The following is a 16,668-nucleotide window of genomic DNA, read 5'->3' as shown; positions in this document are numbered from 1 at the left end:
CCTCTGGGACTATAAATACAACCTGTCTCAAATTATAGACAGGTTTTTCCCAGCTAATGTATTAATTACAAATAATTTTCACCAAGGCATTTTACATATATATTCTTATAATAGAAGCATCATTGACATGCATTAATACTTATGTTCATGATTTTCATCTTTGAGTCACTATATTTTTATTATATTCATTAAAAGTTAAGTTTTAGTGTCTAATTTTTGACAAAGAGTGCCCCAACACACAGTCCTTCTCCTCTCCTGTTTTGTTGTTAGGTTAAGAGATGGCTGTATGGAGACGGGGGCATCTAGTGGCTCCTGGCAGTACTGCAGTCAGCCGTAACGGCAGCTCCCGAAGCCATCCTTTGCTAGGCAGTCCCCCCACCCCTCCCCTGTTAGCTCACTGTGCCGACAAAGGAGGAGGAGATCACATCATCAGCAGGGTTGGAGTCTAGAAGAGCCGCGATTCAGGCTACCGACTCCACTGCCTGTACAGTGATAGGTACTGTCGCAGCCGGCAGCAACAGCACTCAACACAGGCATGCAGAGCAGGGAGAGCGCCTCTCCAGCCTCGCGCCTCCCTGCTTTGCATCCCTTTGCTGAGCAGGTTCTGCCGGCTCTGTGAACGTTGTTTCTTCATGAATACATTAAAGTAGACCTGTCATTGATGTTAAGACTCCTAACGTTACTGTATCTACTATTTATTAACCTTCATGTCACACATTCTGCTGTGCATTTGTTGTCTTTTATTTCCTTCTATTTATTGAAAAATAGAAAAAGCATATAGTATTATTTCAATATAATGTGAATAATGTTCCTTTTGTACAGTAAAATACAGGAATATTATAAGTCATTGAGAAATACTAAGGCCATAGAAAAGCACAAGCGCACAGGAAGAATGTACTCACTGGCAGATGTGGGGAGAGATGTGTGCTGAGCGAACCGCTACATCTCTCCCCCCGCTCAGCACAGCGCGATGTGTGCTGAGCGTGCAGGAGGAGCGGGGTGGGGGGGGGGGGGTGCTCATTTCACCCAGCGGGCCAATCTAGCACCAGCGATAGCGATGCGCGAGGCTGTGCATCGGTCTCGCTGTGATGGGTACAAACGGAGAGATCACTGCTTAAAATCTAAGCAATCTAGTCAGATTGCTTAGATTTTAAGCAGCGATCACTCCGTGAGTACCCCCCTTTAACTCTACAATCCTTTCTCTGAAGTGTTTCACTAGTAGATACAGTAATCCTTAATATACGCAGTTTCAGTTTGAACAAAACAAATTACTTGTATAAAAGTACTATCCCAAGGTGTTTTTTGCATTCCACACTAGTCAAATGAGCCATGTGACAACTGGGACATCACTGCTCAACAAATGTAAATGATATCCATATTATATCTATCTATCTATCTATCTATATATACATATATATATATTAGAGATGTGCAGCGGGCACTTTTCGTGTTGTGTGTTTTGGTTTTGGTTCTGGTTCCATACTCGTGTTTTCCAAAACCACCCTTTCGGGTTTTGGTTTTGGATCTGGATGATTTTTGAAAAAAAACATAAAAACACCTAAAATCACATAATTTGGGGGTAATTTTGATCCTACTGTATTATTTACCTCAATAACATTCATTTCCACTCATTTCTAGTCTATTCTGAACACCTCACATCTCACAAAATTGTTTTTAGGCCAAAAGGTTGCACCGAGGTGGCTGGATGACTAAGCTAAGTGACACAAGTGGGCAGCACAAACACCTGGCCCATCTAGGAGTGGCACTTCAGTGGCAGACAGTATGGCAGATTTAAAAAATAGGCCCCAAACAGCACATGATGCAAAGAAGAAAAAGAGGTGCAATTAGGTAGCTGGATGGCTAAGCTAAGTGACACAAGTGTGTGGCACAAACACCTGGCCCATCTAGGAGTGGCACTGCAATGGCAGACAGGATGGCACTTAAAAAAAACTAAGCTCCAAACAGCACATCATGCAAAGAAAAAAAAAAGGTGCAATGAGGTAGCTGTATGACTAAACTAAGCGACACAAGTGTGGGACGTTCTGGAATTTGCCCAGATGTAATACATGCACAATATTGATGGCACAGGAGAGCGTACCCCTAAACCACACACGGCAAAGCCTGTAAAATTAATTTGGATAATAATACTGTAACTCTTTTATTTGGAGTTATTATAATAATATGCAGCACAGGCGAGTGTACCCCTACACCACACAGGGCAAACCCTGTAAAAATTATTTGGATAATAATATAAGTAATGTATATAACCCTTATATTTGGAGTAAATAATATACAGCACAAGACACCACCATTGGACTGATGCAGCAGAAGACAGCACCACTGAACTTGACTTATAGGGCAGTACCCCTGGACTTATATGGCAGTACCCCTGGAGTTGTACGGCAGTGTCAGACAGGACGGCACTTTAAAAAACTAGACTCCAAACAGCACATGATGCAAAGAAGAAAAAGAGGTGCAAGATGGAATTGTCCTTGGGCCCTCCCACCCACCCTTATGTTGTATAAATAGGACATGCACACTTTAACAAACCAATAATTTCAGCGACAGGGTCTGCCACATGACTGTTGCTGAAATGACTGGTTTGTTTGGGCCCCACCAAACTAAAAGCAATCAATCTCTCCTTGCACAAACTGTCTCTACAGAAGCAAGATGTTAACCTCATCCTCATCCTCCGATTCCTCACCACTTTCACTGTGTACATCCTCCTCCTCACAGAGTAATAATTCGTCCCCACTGGAATCCACCATCACAGGTCCCTGTGTACTTTCTGGAGGCAATTGCTGGTAAAGATCTTTCCGAACTAATTTATAATTCATTTTGATGAACATCATCTTCTCCACATTTTGTGGAAATAACCTCCTACACCGATCTCTGACAAGGTTACTGGCTGCACTAAACACTCTATCGGAGTACACACTGGAGGGGGGCAACATAGGTAAAATAAATCCAGTTTGTGCAAGGGCCTCCAAATTGCCTCTTTTTCCTGCCAGTATACATACGGACTGTGTGACATGTCTACTTGGATGCTGTCACTCATATAATCCTCAACCATTCTTTCATTGGTGACAAAATCATATGCAGTGACAGTAGATAGGTTAGTAATTGTTGGCAGGTCCTTCAGTCCGGACCAGATGTCAGCACTCGCTTCTGACATTCTGACTGCCCTGCCTCACTGCCAGCGGGTGGGCTAGGAAATGTTATCCTTTTCTTTGCAGCCCCAGTTGCGGAATAAAATGAAGGAGGATCTATTGACAGGTCACGTTCCACTTGAGTTGACAATTTTCTCACCAGCAGGTCTTTAAACCTCTGCAGGCTTGTTGTGTCTGCCATAAAGAGAGATACAACGTAGGCTTTAAACCTAGGATTGAGCACGGTGGCCAAAATGTAGTGCTCTGATTTCAACAGATTGACCACCCTTGAATCCTGGCAAAGCGAATGAAAGGCTCCATCCACAAGTCCCACATACTTTGCGGAACCGCTCCATCTTAGCTCCTCCTTCAATTTCTCCAGCTGCTTCTGCAAAAGCCTGATGAGGGGAATGACCTGACTCAAGCTGGCAGTGTCTGAACTGACTTCACATGTGGCAAGTTCGAAGGGAAATCATTCTCCACTGCGCTTGAGTCAGGTGCATTCCTCCTCCTTTGCCTATATCTTAGGTGGATGTATAGGCTTGAATGGCCTTTTGCTGCTTCTCCATCCTCTGAAGCATATAGAGTGTTGAATTTCACCTTGTACCACCTCTTGCTTCAGGTGATGGCAGGGCAGCTTCAGGAGTGTTTGCTGACGCTCCAGTCTTCGGCACGCAGTGGCTTAATGTCAAAAGTGGACCGCAATTTTTCGGGCCACCGACAGCATTTCCTGCACGCCCCTGTCATTTTTTCAAAAAATTCTGCACCACCAAATTAATTGTATGTGCAAAACATGGGACATGCTGGAATTTGGTGGTCATTCTGAGTTGTTCGCTCGCTAGCTGCTTTTAGCAGCCGTGCAAACGCTAAGCCGCCGCCCTCTGGGAGTGTATTTTAGCTTAGCAGAAGTGCGAACGAAAGGACCGCAGAGTGGCTACAGAATAATTTTGTGCAGTGTCAGAGTACCTCCAGACCTACTCAGCTCTAGCAATCACTTCAGACTATTCAGTTCCTGTTTTGACATCACAAACACGCCCTGCATTCGACCAGTCATGCCTGCATTTCCCCAGCCACTCCTGCGTTTTTATCTGGCATGCCTGCATTTTTCCACACACTCCCTGAAAACGGTCAGTTGACACCCAGAAATGCCCACTTCCTGTGAATCACTCTGCGGCCAGCAGTGTGACTGAAATGCTTTGCTAGACCTTGTGTGAAACTACATCGTTCGTTGTAATAGTACGACGCGTGTGCACATTGCGCCGTATACGCATACGCAGAAGTGCCAAATTTTTTGCCTGATCGCTGCACTGCGACCGAAATCTCCTAGCGAACAACTCGGAATGACCCCCTTTGTCCAGATGTAATGCACGCACAATATTGGTGGTGTTGTCTGATATCATAAATCCCCAGGAGAGTCTAATTGGGGTAAGCCATTCTGCGATGATGTCCCTCAGTTTATGTAAGAGGTTGTCAGCGGTGTGCCTCTTACGGAAAGCGTAGCCTACCTAGGAATGAGTTGGCATTTGCGAGATGCTGCTACTGGTGCCACTGCTGTTGTTGCTGCAGGAGGCAATACCTCTACCCAGCGCACCAGGACACCATGACAGATTCCGATAGGCTGGTCCCATATCCCCCTCAGCCAGGCTGATTCACACTCAGGCTTCGCTGGCTCACACTGCTTCCAGTACTTGCGGTTCATTGGAACGCAATCCGGAAGTTAGGCTAGCGGGCACTTCCAGGTGCCGCTAGCCATGAAAAGTGGTGACGCTGTTTTACCAATGGGGGGCCTGGAGAAAGTTAACCAGCCCAGCAGCATCCTCTCTCTGGCTTTGGCCAAATGTCTCTTCAACGAGCCCAGCCCAGGAGCAGCAGCATAGCGATGGTCGGAGTCGGGTTCACTACACCCGCCCCCACCCTAGCTCCTGTACTCTCACTGAACTGACCAGAGTGGCAACTGAGCACTGAAGGGGACCCAGCAGAGAGGTTATTTTAATTGCATTATTTGCATTATCATGATGATGTAAGGGTTAGGGCGTCCCCAGTCACAGTGTATAGTTTGGGGACTGGACAGGAGCAGGATGTACTTTGTTCTCAGGATGCCAGCTGATCAGGCTGCACTTACAGCCAGCCCTGAGACAATCTCTTCCTCAAAGTCCTTCAGACCTATAGCTGCGCATTGTCTGTCCATGATGATGGGCCTATTTATGTAATGCTGTGGCTACGTATGTAATGTAGTGGCTATGTATGTAATGTGGTGGCTACGTATGTAATGTGGTGGCTATGTATGTAATGTAGTGCTATCTGTGTAATATGGTGCTATTCGTATAATGCGGTACTATATGTGTAGTGCGGTGCTATACCTGTAATGTGGTGCTATTTGTGTAATGCAGTGCTATATGTGTAGTGCCATGCTATACATGTTGGGGGTCATTCCGAGTTGATCGTAGCTGTGCTAAATTTAGTACAGCTATGATCAGGAACTCAGACATGAGGGGGGACGCCCAGCACAGGGCTAGTCCTCCCCGCATGTCAGTGTGGCCCCTTCATCCCCCCACAGAAATGCAAAAGCATCACACAGCGGCGATGCTTTTGCATTTCAGGAGCAACTCCTCGCTGCCTGGGTCATAGCGGCTGCGTGTGACATGACGCAGCCGCCATGGCCCGCTCCCTGATTGACAGGCAGAGGCAGTCGCTGGGTGGGAGGGGGCTGGACGGCGGCTTTAAGCCGCCATTTAGGGGGGCGCGGTCCAGCCAACGCGGCCGTGGCCGGACCGCGCCCCCCTAAATGGCGGCTTAAAGCCGCCGTCCAGCCCCCTCCCACCCAGCGACTGCCTCTGCCCTTCAATCAGGCAGAGGCGATCGCTACAATACAACGGCCTTCGGCAGCCCAGCATGCGCCGGCGCACAGCGCTGCATGCGCAGATCCAACCCGATCGCTGCTCTGCGATAAACTGCAGCGAGTGATCGGGTCGGAATGACCCCCGTAAATGCGGTGCTATACGTGTAATGTGGTGCTATTCATATAATGTGGTGCTATTCATGTAATATGGTGCTATTCATGTAATAATGTGGTTGCTATGTATGTAATCAGGGGCGGATTGGCCACTGGGACAGATTCCGCTGCTCTGGTCCCCTGTGTCTGTGTTTCACCACTTGTGTGTGCTCCCTCCCTGTACTGTGTTATATGTATTGTGTGCTCCCTCCCTCTACTATGCTGTATGTAGTGTGTGCTCTCTCCCTGTACTGTGTTATATGTATTGTGTGCTCCCTCCCTCTACTGTGCTGTATGTAGTGTGTGCTCCCTCCCTGTACTGTATGTAGTGTGTGCTCCCTCCCTGTACTGTGTTATATGTATTGTGTGCTCCCTCCCTCTACTGTGCTGTATGTAGTGTGTGCTCCTCCTCCCTGTACTGTATGTAGTGTGTGCTCCCTCCCTGTACTGTATGTAGTGTGTGCTCCCTCCCTCTACTGTGCTGTATGTAGTGTGTGCTCCCTCCCTGTACTGTATGTAGTGTGTGCTCCCTCCCTGTACTGTGTTATATGTATTGTGTGCTCCCTCCCTCTACTGTGCTGTATGTAGTGTGTGCTCCCTCCCTGTACTGTATGTAGAGTGTGCTCCCTCCCTGTACTGTGTTATATGTATTGTGTGCTCCCTCCCTCTACTGTGCTGTATGTAGTGTGTGCTCCCTCCCTGTACTGTATGTAGTGTGTGCTCCCTCCCTGTACTGTGTTATATGTGTTGTGTGCTCCCTCCCTCTACTGTGCTGTATGTAGTGTGTGCTCCTCCTCCCTGTACTGTATGTAGTGTGTGCTCCCTCCCTGTACTGTATGTAGTGTGTGCTCCCTCCCTCTACTGTGCTGTATGTAGTGTGTGCTCCCTCCCTGTACTGTATGTAGTGTGTGCTCCCTCCCTGTACTGTGTTATATGTATTGTGTGCTCCCTCCCTCTACTGTGCTGTATGTAGTGTGTGCTCCCTCCCTGTACTGTATGTAGTGTGTGCTCTCTCCCTGTACTGTGTTATATGTATTGTGTGCTCCCTCCCTCTACTGTGCTGTATGTAGTGTGTGCTCCCCCTCCTTGTACAGTACTTTGAAACATATAAGGATAAAAATAGGGGTTTGTAGAATGAAAAATCAATAAAATCAGAAGTAGATTAAAGTCATGACAGCAGTGTCAGTAGACACTGAAAGTGGGCATATCAGTCCTTGTATATTCAGACGTACAGATGTACATCAGGGAAGGACAATGTAGCAGCATATGCATAAAGTCGCAGGTAAACATTAGCATAATGTAATAATAAATAATAATAATAATTTTATTTATACAGCGCTCTTTCTCCAACAGGACTCAAGGCGCTTTACAGACATCAAAAACAATACACATGATACAGAGGATTTGAGTAATACAACAATAGACAAGCAACACAGACGTAAAAGAAAAACCTTAAGCACACAGAAAGCATAACGCAGGATTGGTGCAGGTATTTTGGGTAATAACTTCCAAGGGTTGTGTATTCCACCCTCATAGGTACCAAGTGCAGCAGCCATCTTGGGCGCTCCGCGTAGGATTACCCAGGGTGGAATAGTCTACCCCTAGAAGAGATGACACAAAATGGGGGTGATTTCAGAGTCCTACAGTTTAGAGTAGGGTTCCAACAAAACCACAAGGTCCATGTATTTTTCATCCCATCCACAAGTGTACCATATGGGGCAGCCATGTTGGGCGCACTTTGAAGGTTACACTGTGGGAGGTGAGCCATACAAGGCCAAGTTCATATATTGGAAAACTGATGCTTATGTAGCAGTATGATGTACCCTGCATGTAGGGCACAATGGAAAGGTGTGCAATCAGTGGAGGTAAACATTACAGGAAAACACATGGTGGGGTGGAAGCGAGCAATGAAGAGGAAAGAAAACAAAAAAACAAAACAAAAACACAATAGCAGGTAACTAGTGGCAGAAGTAGGAGTGGGATAACATTTTGATCAGATCTTAGTACGGCTGGGAAGGAGAATGTGGGGGGCATACTCAGACGCAATGGTGATGTCCCTGCTGATCCTGGTCCTCTTCCCCCACAGTTCCCTGTTCATCTTGTTGGTTAGGCCCAGGGGCAGACTTGATGTTCTCAGCCAGAGAGGTGGTAAGCCTGGTCTTGGTGTTCTCATGTTTGAGGCGAGGAGAGGCCACATAAAGTTCCAGAGTATTTAGGTTGTAATGCAGTCGTTTGTTATCTTATTAGTTTGTTTGCCTTCTGTTTTCCTTCGGTTTAACACAGGTATAACACTGCTATTGATATTAGCTGCCACTTAATAACTAGCCTCTTCATATACTGTAAAGCAAAGGAGGTCCCAACTGTGTCTATCTCAGAATCAGTACCTCTGAGAAGTGACCCCGCCCTTTTGACAGGCCCGTCCCCCTCAACAGACTCTACCCCCATTAGGGCTGCTTCCATAAATTTCCCGGGCTGGTGATCGATCCCAATCCGCACCTGACCCAGTGGGCTGTCACAGTCATATAGTCCTTAGTATGCCCTGTTCCACTTGTCCACATGTCCGTGGTTAAGTGGACAGTGGGTACAACTGCATTTTTTAGGACACTGAGGACACTTTTTCTGATGTCTCTGTACATTTTTTGTATCGCCTGCCTAGTGAAGTGGAACCTAGATGGGATTTGGTACCAGGGGGACACTACCTCCATCAAATCTCTAAGTCCCACTGAACTAATGGCGGGTACCAGACGCACGTCTAACACCAACATAGCTGTCAAGGCCTCAGTTAACCACTTTGCAACAGCATGACTGCTGTCATATTTAATCTGCCTCACAAAGAACTGTTAGACAGTCAATTGCTTATTGGAATTAGTACAAGTGGTCTTTAGACTTCCCCTTTGGGATGACGATCGACTCCCATCAGCAACAACAGCAGCGGCAGCAACAGCAGAAGTAGGCATACCACTTAAGGATCCTCCGGAGGAATACCGGTTAGGAGAGGACTCCTCATTCTTGCCAGTGACATGGCCTGCAGGACTACTGATGTTCCTGACTGAGGAGGAGGTTAACGTTGAGGGAGTTGGTGGAGTGTCTTGCAGGAGCTTGGGTACAAGAGGAAGAAGGGATTTAGGTGTCAGTGGGCTGCTTACACTCTTACTAGAGATGAGCGGGTTCGGTTCCTCGGGATCCGAACCCCCCCGAACTTCACCCATTTTACACGGTTCCGAGGCAGACTTGGATCCTCCCGCCTTGCTCGGTTAACCCGAGCGCGCCCGAACGTCATCATCCCGCTGTCGGATTCTCGCGAGATTCGTATTCTATATAAGGAGCCGCGCGTCGCCGCCATTTTCACTCGTGCATTGGAGATGATAGGGAGAGGACGGGTGCAGCGTTCTCTCAGTTGTGTTCAGTGTGCTGCAAATATCTGTGCTCAGTGTGCTGCAAATATCTGTGCTCAGTGTGCTTGCAAATATCTGTGCTCAGTGTGCTTGCAAATATCTGTGCTCAGTGTGCTGAAAATATCTACGTTCTCTGCCTGAAAAACGCTCCATATCTGTGCTCAGTGTGCTGCAAATATCTGTGGTCAGTGTGCTTTATTGTGGGGACTGGGGACCACCAGTATTATATAGTAGGAGGACAGTGCAGAGTTTTGCTGACCAGTGACCACCAGTATTATACGTTCTCTACCTGAAAAATGCTCCATATCTGTGCATTGTGATCCGCAATGCGGACAAGGGGGGAGCCATAGTGATCCAGGAGGTGGCGGACTACAAGGCTGAATGTCAGAGGCTTCTTGGTGATCAACAGACGTATGAAAAGCTATCGCATGACCCTTCAGCTAATTATGTAACTGAACTAAAGAGCATCTTGCAGCAAGCAAGGGATGAGGAAATTATTTCAGGCGAGGTGTTTCAGAAATTGATGACAGAACACCCAGTGTCGCCTTTATTTTATATCATTCCTAAAATCCACAAGGACGCACAGAGACCACCGGGTAGACCAATTATATCTGCCCGGGGGTCTCTGTGCGAACCAATTGCTATCTTCTTGGATAGCTATTTGCAACCCTGTATACAGGGTACATTCACCCATCTCAAAGACTCAAATACGTTGCTACAGAAGTTCTTAACTTTTGAGAAAGTTCCGACAGACATTACTTTAGCTACCATTGACGTAACGAGTCTATATACCTGCATTCCCCATGGACAGGGATTACAGGCAGTCAGACAATTAATCACGGGCAACACTGAGTATGTGGGCCCAGATATAGATTTCTTTATAGCATTATTGAATTTCACTTTAACTCATAATTTCTTTAGCTTTGATGGGCAATTTTACAGGCAGCTAACGGGGTGTGCCATGGGATCTTCCGTGGCACCCTCGTTCGCGAATGCGTTCATGTGGGAAGTAGAGCGTAACCTCTTTTTCATTGACAACAGAATTTTCAGTCGTCTATTTCTTTATTATAGATATATAGACGACCTGCTCCTGATGTGGCATGGGGAGGTGGGTGATTTAGAAAGTATTGTCTTGGAACATAACAACACAGACAGTCCAGTGAAGTTAACCATGAGCAGTAGCAGCAGTGAAATCTGCTTCTTAGACCTTAAGATTAAAATCGAAGAAGGCCAGCTGGTGACGTGTCTGTTCAAGAAACCAACTGATAGGAACACCATCCTGAGGTATGACAGTTGTCATCCAGCCTCTACGGTGAGAAGTGTGCCTTACTCTCAATTTTTGAGAGTGTGCAAAAGCAACAGCTGCACACAACAGAGGGATAGGCAACTTGACGAGATGGAGCTTAGGCTGAGAGCTAGAGGCTACCCCCGACATTTACTGACACAAGCCAGAGGGAAAGCAGTAAAAATGAATAGGGAGGAATGCCTGAAAACCAAAAAAGATAAAAAACTGGGGGGTGTAATTCCCTGGGCATGTGAATTTGATGTCCATAGTAATCAGGTTCGCAAGGAAATAAAGAAACTATGGCCCTTGATAGCCACTGATCCGGAATTACCGATGTTCCGCCAACAACGGATCATGCCCAGTTATGTCAGGGGCCGAAACATCAAAGATATGGTGGTGAAAACCGATATGGCCAAGTTCAAGGTAACACCGGAGCATTTTCTGAAACGCAAAAATGGGTGCTTCAAGTGCACGGGATGCACAACGTGCTCCCACATGTCGGTGGGGGATAACATTGTGCACCCATGCTCAGGCAAGAAGTTCACCATCAGATGGCCCCTGACGTGCACCACCAGATTTGTGGTTTACGCGATTATTTGCCCTTGTGGCAGATATTACATCGGAAAAACCGAGTGCCAGTTTAAAATAAGAATGGCACAGCATAGGTTAGCCATAAAAAATGCCCTGGCTTCAGGCAAAGGGGATCAACCGATTGCCAAACATTTTCTTGAATATAGGCACACTATGGCAACTTTCAAACACAGAATCATTGACCATGTACCAGAGTCTTTGAGAGGAGGGGACAGGGGAAGAAAACTCCTACAGTTAGAATCAATGTGGATTCACAGGTTAAATACCCTCAGACCTGCAGGCCTAAATGATAATCTCGGCTTGATTAATTTCATTTAAATATATGGTTAGCCAGTGATACAAATGGAGATTAGTCCAGACATGATCAGGCTTGACTAAAACATAATGCAACAGAACCGTAGTGACAGGTCTGGATGGGCGTGACTGGCAGCATATCCCCCCAGTATGCACAGGGGGTTAATGCGGCCAAAACCGTAAATAGGTATAAACATAAAGGTCAGGGAGGTGAAGATCAGTGTCAATGTTATTATTCTTTTTTCATGTTTCATTTTTTATTGACAATTTACTGTTACCTGTTTTTACTGTATATTTATCCCGTGTTTTAGAAAAAGATGGACACAGGTAGACTTAGGAGTGAGGTCGCTTTGACACTGTACAGGGGACTAATGCTGCACAATGATATTTTACGGCTAATGTTTGTATTTTATGGGAGACACCGAATTAGGTGAAGCACTGATAAAGGAGTTATCCACGAAATCATTAATGCACTAAGTAATGTATGGCAGCTGAGAAAGATGTTTTTTGCACAGCCGTGTCTGAGCTAATGTTATTCACGGCATTGATTCACTGACAGTAATGTATTTGTTAGGCTGGTTGCCATGGACGCGCCTCCCGGCGCCGCCGCGTCACTTCCGGTGAGATGCGGATGACGTCAGTCGGAAGACCGGGACGGCGCGGCCAGCGGCACCGGCCAGAGGGGATGTTCCAGGGTGAGGGTAAGTGGTATTTAAACACATTGTTTGTCACATTGCACTAATCCTGATGAAGGGGGTAACCCCGAAACGTTGATTTGCACGATTACACTATTGCTGCTTTTCAAGACTCCGAGTGCCGCCTCGTTATTTCCTGCTGTTTGTATACCAGGGGTGGTACCCCGGGAGGAGGGCACCAGAGCAAGCCAGTCCCATAACAGGGACAGAGCCGAGTGCCGGAACGGAATTGGTGTATATATATATATATATATATATATATATATATATATATGTATATATACACACATACACAGATGGAGCCACGCTTTTGTGGCTCCATCTGCGACTGAGTGCGCCCAGTGAATGGGAGCATCTCTGTGAGTTCTCCAGTGTGCCTGGGCGGAGGCACCCCCCTCCTGCGATGTAGCTATGCTCAATGAGCAAGGCTCCATCTGTATAAATATCTTATATATACATATATATATAAATATATATATATGTATGTGTGTATGTATATATATATATATATATATATATATATATAAAACAAATACATGGATATACAGTTATGCATACACACCCACCCATGGAAACCCCTCTCGCTAAATCCTGCGTTTGCCCCTGTATATGGAAACAAATTCCTTACTTTCTAATTATAAAGAATAATATTTTGTAACATTCTTGCAAAGTATAATACAATACACATTAAACAATATGGGGCTGATTATGAGAGGCACGCTGCTACGACCGCTTTACTGCCTTGTGCCGCCTAAATGTGCAAAGACTGCGATAACAACTTGCATAAGCCCCATGCAAGGTGCAGAATCTCTAGTTTGACCTCCAATATAAACGATTAAGGGTCTTATTGAGGGGTGGAGGCTCATTGCGATTTGCGTCACTACTGCATCTGTGTATGCATCGGATTTAAGAAGTTATGCCAATGCTGCAGCCCCTGTCTTGTACATAGAGAAGCACCAGTGTCTCAAATCTGCAGCTTATGTTTGTTGACACAGCATCAGATGCACATCGGTCACACCATAGGACCTCTAAGCAACAGTTGCTTACTCTGACACACTTACAAAACAGTCTGCAGTTTTGTAGCCACCCCTATTACCTCCCACAAATGGTACCTATTTGTCAATCACTCTGTGTTCTAATCCCCAGCATACCTGACATCACAATACCATCGCAGCACATGCACAATGATACTCAGAAACATGCGTAGTACAAAAACCTGCGAAAGTATCGAAATTGCATCCACCTCTGAATCGGGCCTAAGTGTCTATTTACTAAGCCTTGAATGGAGATAAGTCTTAGCCAGTCAGCTCCTAACTGTCATTTTTCAAACCCAGCCTGTGACATGGCAGTTAAGAGCTGATTGGCTGGGACTTTATCTCAGTCGGATTTATCTACTTCCAAGGCTCAGTAAATAGACCCCTAACTTTGCAACCAATTATGTGACAGTTCCATAGCACGCCCATAAGACAGTGCATCTCCAAGCATCTGATCAGCCACCTCTCAGTCACTGCCCAGGAATTCCCAGTACATTTCCAATGGAACTCTGAGATTGTGCATCTCAATTGCTAATGCGACACTTGCACTGCAGTGGTAAATGCAGGATTTCTAGAGGGGGGTTTCCAAATGCAATCTACAATCTCCGACTCTGCGGAACACTGGAGCAAGTGCGGGAGTCTGGGAGAGTGGTAGAAGATCCTAGTAACGCCCATGGATATTAATGTAAACATTGGTCTTTTTATACATTGGATACTGTATGGAATACAGTATTAATATCTAACACACTAGTATAGGCTGTAGCAAACATATTTAAAGAATACATAAATACATAAACATAATAGAACCAGTACTGCACTTTCTAAGCACACATTCTCCCACCTCATGTAAAGGCTCCTGTCTCTTCTTCCTGGTAGCTGCTCTCTGGTCCAGTGCACTGATTGAGGACTCAGAGCCACACATGGCAAACTAGGTAGAATAAGCTGCTACCACTGGGTATATGCAGCAGTTCTGCTCTGTTCCTTATACCTAATGATGTGGCAGCAGCTCAAGTAGTTGTATTATATACTATTGCTATTGTCATCATTTGAGCCACTAGGCCAAGAGGAGGGGGGTTTCCAGGCAACTGGAAACCCCTCCTGCATTTGCCTATGCACTGCATGACGTCCTAACTTCTTAGACACATGCAGATGAAAAATAAATGTCCCCAGAGCAGCCGCCGACACCCCCTGAGCATCTGCCGGCACCCCCTGTGCAGCGAGCAGCTCCGCTTAGGGCACCAGCAGTTACTTTTTTTTAGGGGTTGTGGCTATGCCTCCCCAGATTTGACCACGCCCCACACTGCCTGGGCCAGTGGCCACTCTCTGTAACCCTGTGTGTTTGTTTTTTTAGAACTCACTGTAATAGACTGCAAGAACATGCAAACTCGCATGTTACTCGCAAATCCACTACTTGCATGGCCAAAATTCACATCCAGATGTTTCCCAATGTAATAGGACGTGAGTTGATAACTCGTGCAGAAGTACAGTAGTAAACAAAAGTTGCTAAATAATAGACCACCTTCAGGCTCGTGAGTTGTACAGATCAGTGAGTTCCATGCATGCTTCTGTAAAAATCTGAACAAAAGCCAGAGTGCACCTCTCCCCACCCCCTCCCCCCCCAATAGAAGGCATAACCAGAACTGGGCTTTTTGGAGACAGTCCTGGCTGTGAAGATACCGGGGGGAGGGTGGTGTCCCCCCATATTCTACACAATCAGGAGCGGTCTCCTGAGCCAGTCCTGGTACTGGAAATACTTAGGAAAACTGCATAGGGAGTCCCCCATATTGTCGGCACCTGGCTCTTTCTGGCAGCGGTGTAATGCCACACTTTTATTGGTACCCATGGCCGAACCATTCTTACATATATGTATTAAACTTGCACTGTCACCGTGTGTGTCGTCTTTTTTTATTTATTTTTATACACGAGAACTACAGATGCCAGTGAGCCCTTTAATGACGCCACCTGTAAAAGACAGTATTCTACTTTTTTGCTTACATTTTTTTTACATTTGATGGCTATCAACTTGGGGATGTGTGAGTGGGTATCTGTGAAAAAATTATATATCTGAAGGTTCTCACATGCAAAGTTTGTCTTTATTGAGTCACAGTGCTCAAAGACTAACTACGTGATAATGTTACAAACAGTGTGTAGGAAAATGCAGATTGGATAAAGGATACAATATAATGATAATGTAAGTACAGAAACAAGTGAGGTACTGTATATGCAATGTTTCAAACACATGAAATACAAAATGGAAAGAACAAGGTACCATACAGCTTGTTGTGCACAATGTGGAGTATAGAGAAAGTCTGTTTTACATCCTTATGTGGATGGATGTAGTATTCTGCTTATTACAGTCCAGAGAAGTCCCGATTCCCTGATGCGGAGTGTTGGATTAGTCTGTCTCCAATTGCAGAATAATCATTATGGGGATGAGCAGGTTGGGGGTTGTGTCATGGGGCGCCGGCTTTCCGACCCACCACTGGCAATCAACTTACCCTTCGTAAGGTCTTTGTGGTGCTGAGCCATCTTATTTCTCTCTATCCCCTCTTGAGGGTGGCGTTGGTGGTGGCTCCCCATCCCACTGTCCTCTGCAGCGATGGTGCTGCAGGATGGAGTGAATCTTCTGCTGGCCACTGTGAGGATCCGCCGGGTGCTGCTCGTCAGATCAGAAGTGCTGCTGGTGTAAGAGCCTTCACCTCTGATCCTTGAAAAAACCACCTAAAGACCCGCAGAATACTAACAAAGCACCTAGCAGACTCCAAAGCCAAGGAGAACTGCCCCCGCTCCCACTGGCATAGACATACCTACTGTAAGTCTCCTTACCAGCCGGTGAGTTTCAGTGGCCAGAGCACAGAACTACTCCAAGGATCGGAGTTGATGGCTCTTATACCAGCAGCACTTCCGGGCTGACGAGCAGCACCCGGTGGGTCCTCACAGTGGCCAGCAGAAGATTCACTCCATCCTGCAGCACCATCACTGCGGAGGACAGTGGAACAGGCCAGCTACCACCAACACCACCCTCAAGAGGGGATAGAGAGAAATAAGACGGCTCAGCATCACAAAGACCTTAGGAATGGTAAGTTGATTGCCAGTGGTGGGTCGGGAGGCCTGCCCCCTGAGACACAAATCCCAACCTGCTCATCCCCACAATGCTTGCAATTGGAGACAAACCCAACCTCCGCATCAGGGAATGTGGACTTCTCTGGACTTTAATAAGCAGAATACTTCAT

This window comes from Pseudophryne corroboree, chromosome 7 (assembly GCF_028390025.1).
Source record: "Pseudophryne corroboree isolate aPseCor3 chromosome 7, aPseCor3.hap2, whole genome shotgun sequence".
Taxonomy (NCBI): domain Eukaryota; kingdom Metazoa; phylum Chordata; class Amphibia; order Anura; family Myobatrachidae; genus Pseudophryne; species Pseudophryne corroboree.
This window is presented reverse-complemented; position numbering follows the sequence as displayed.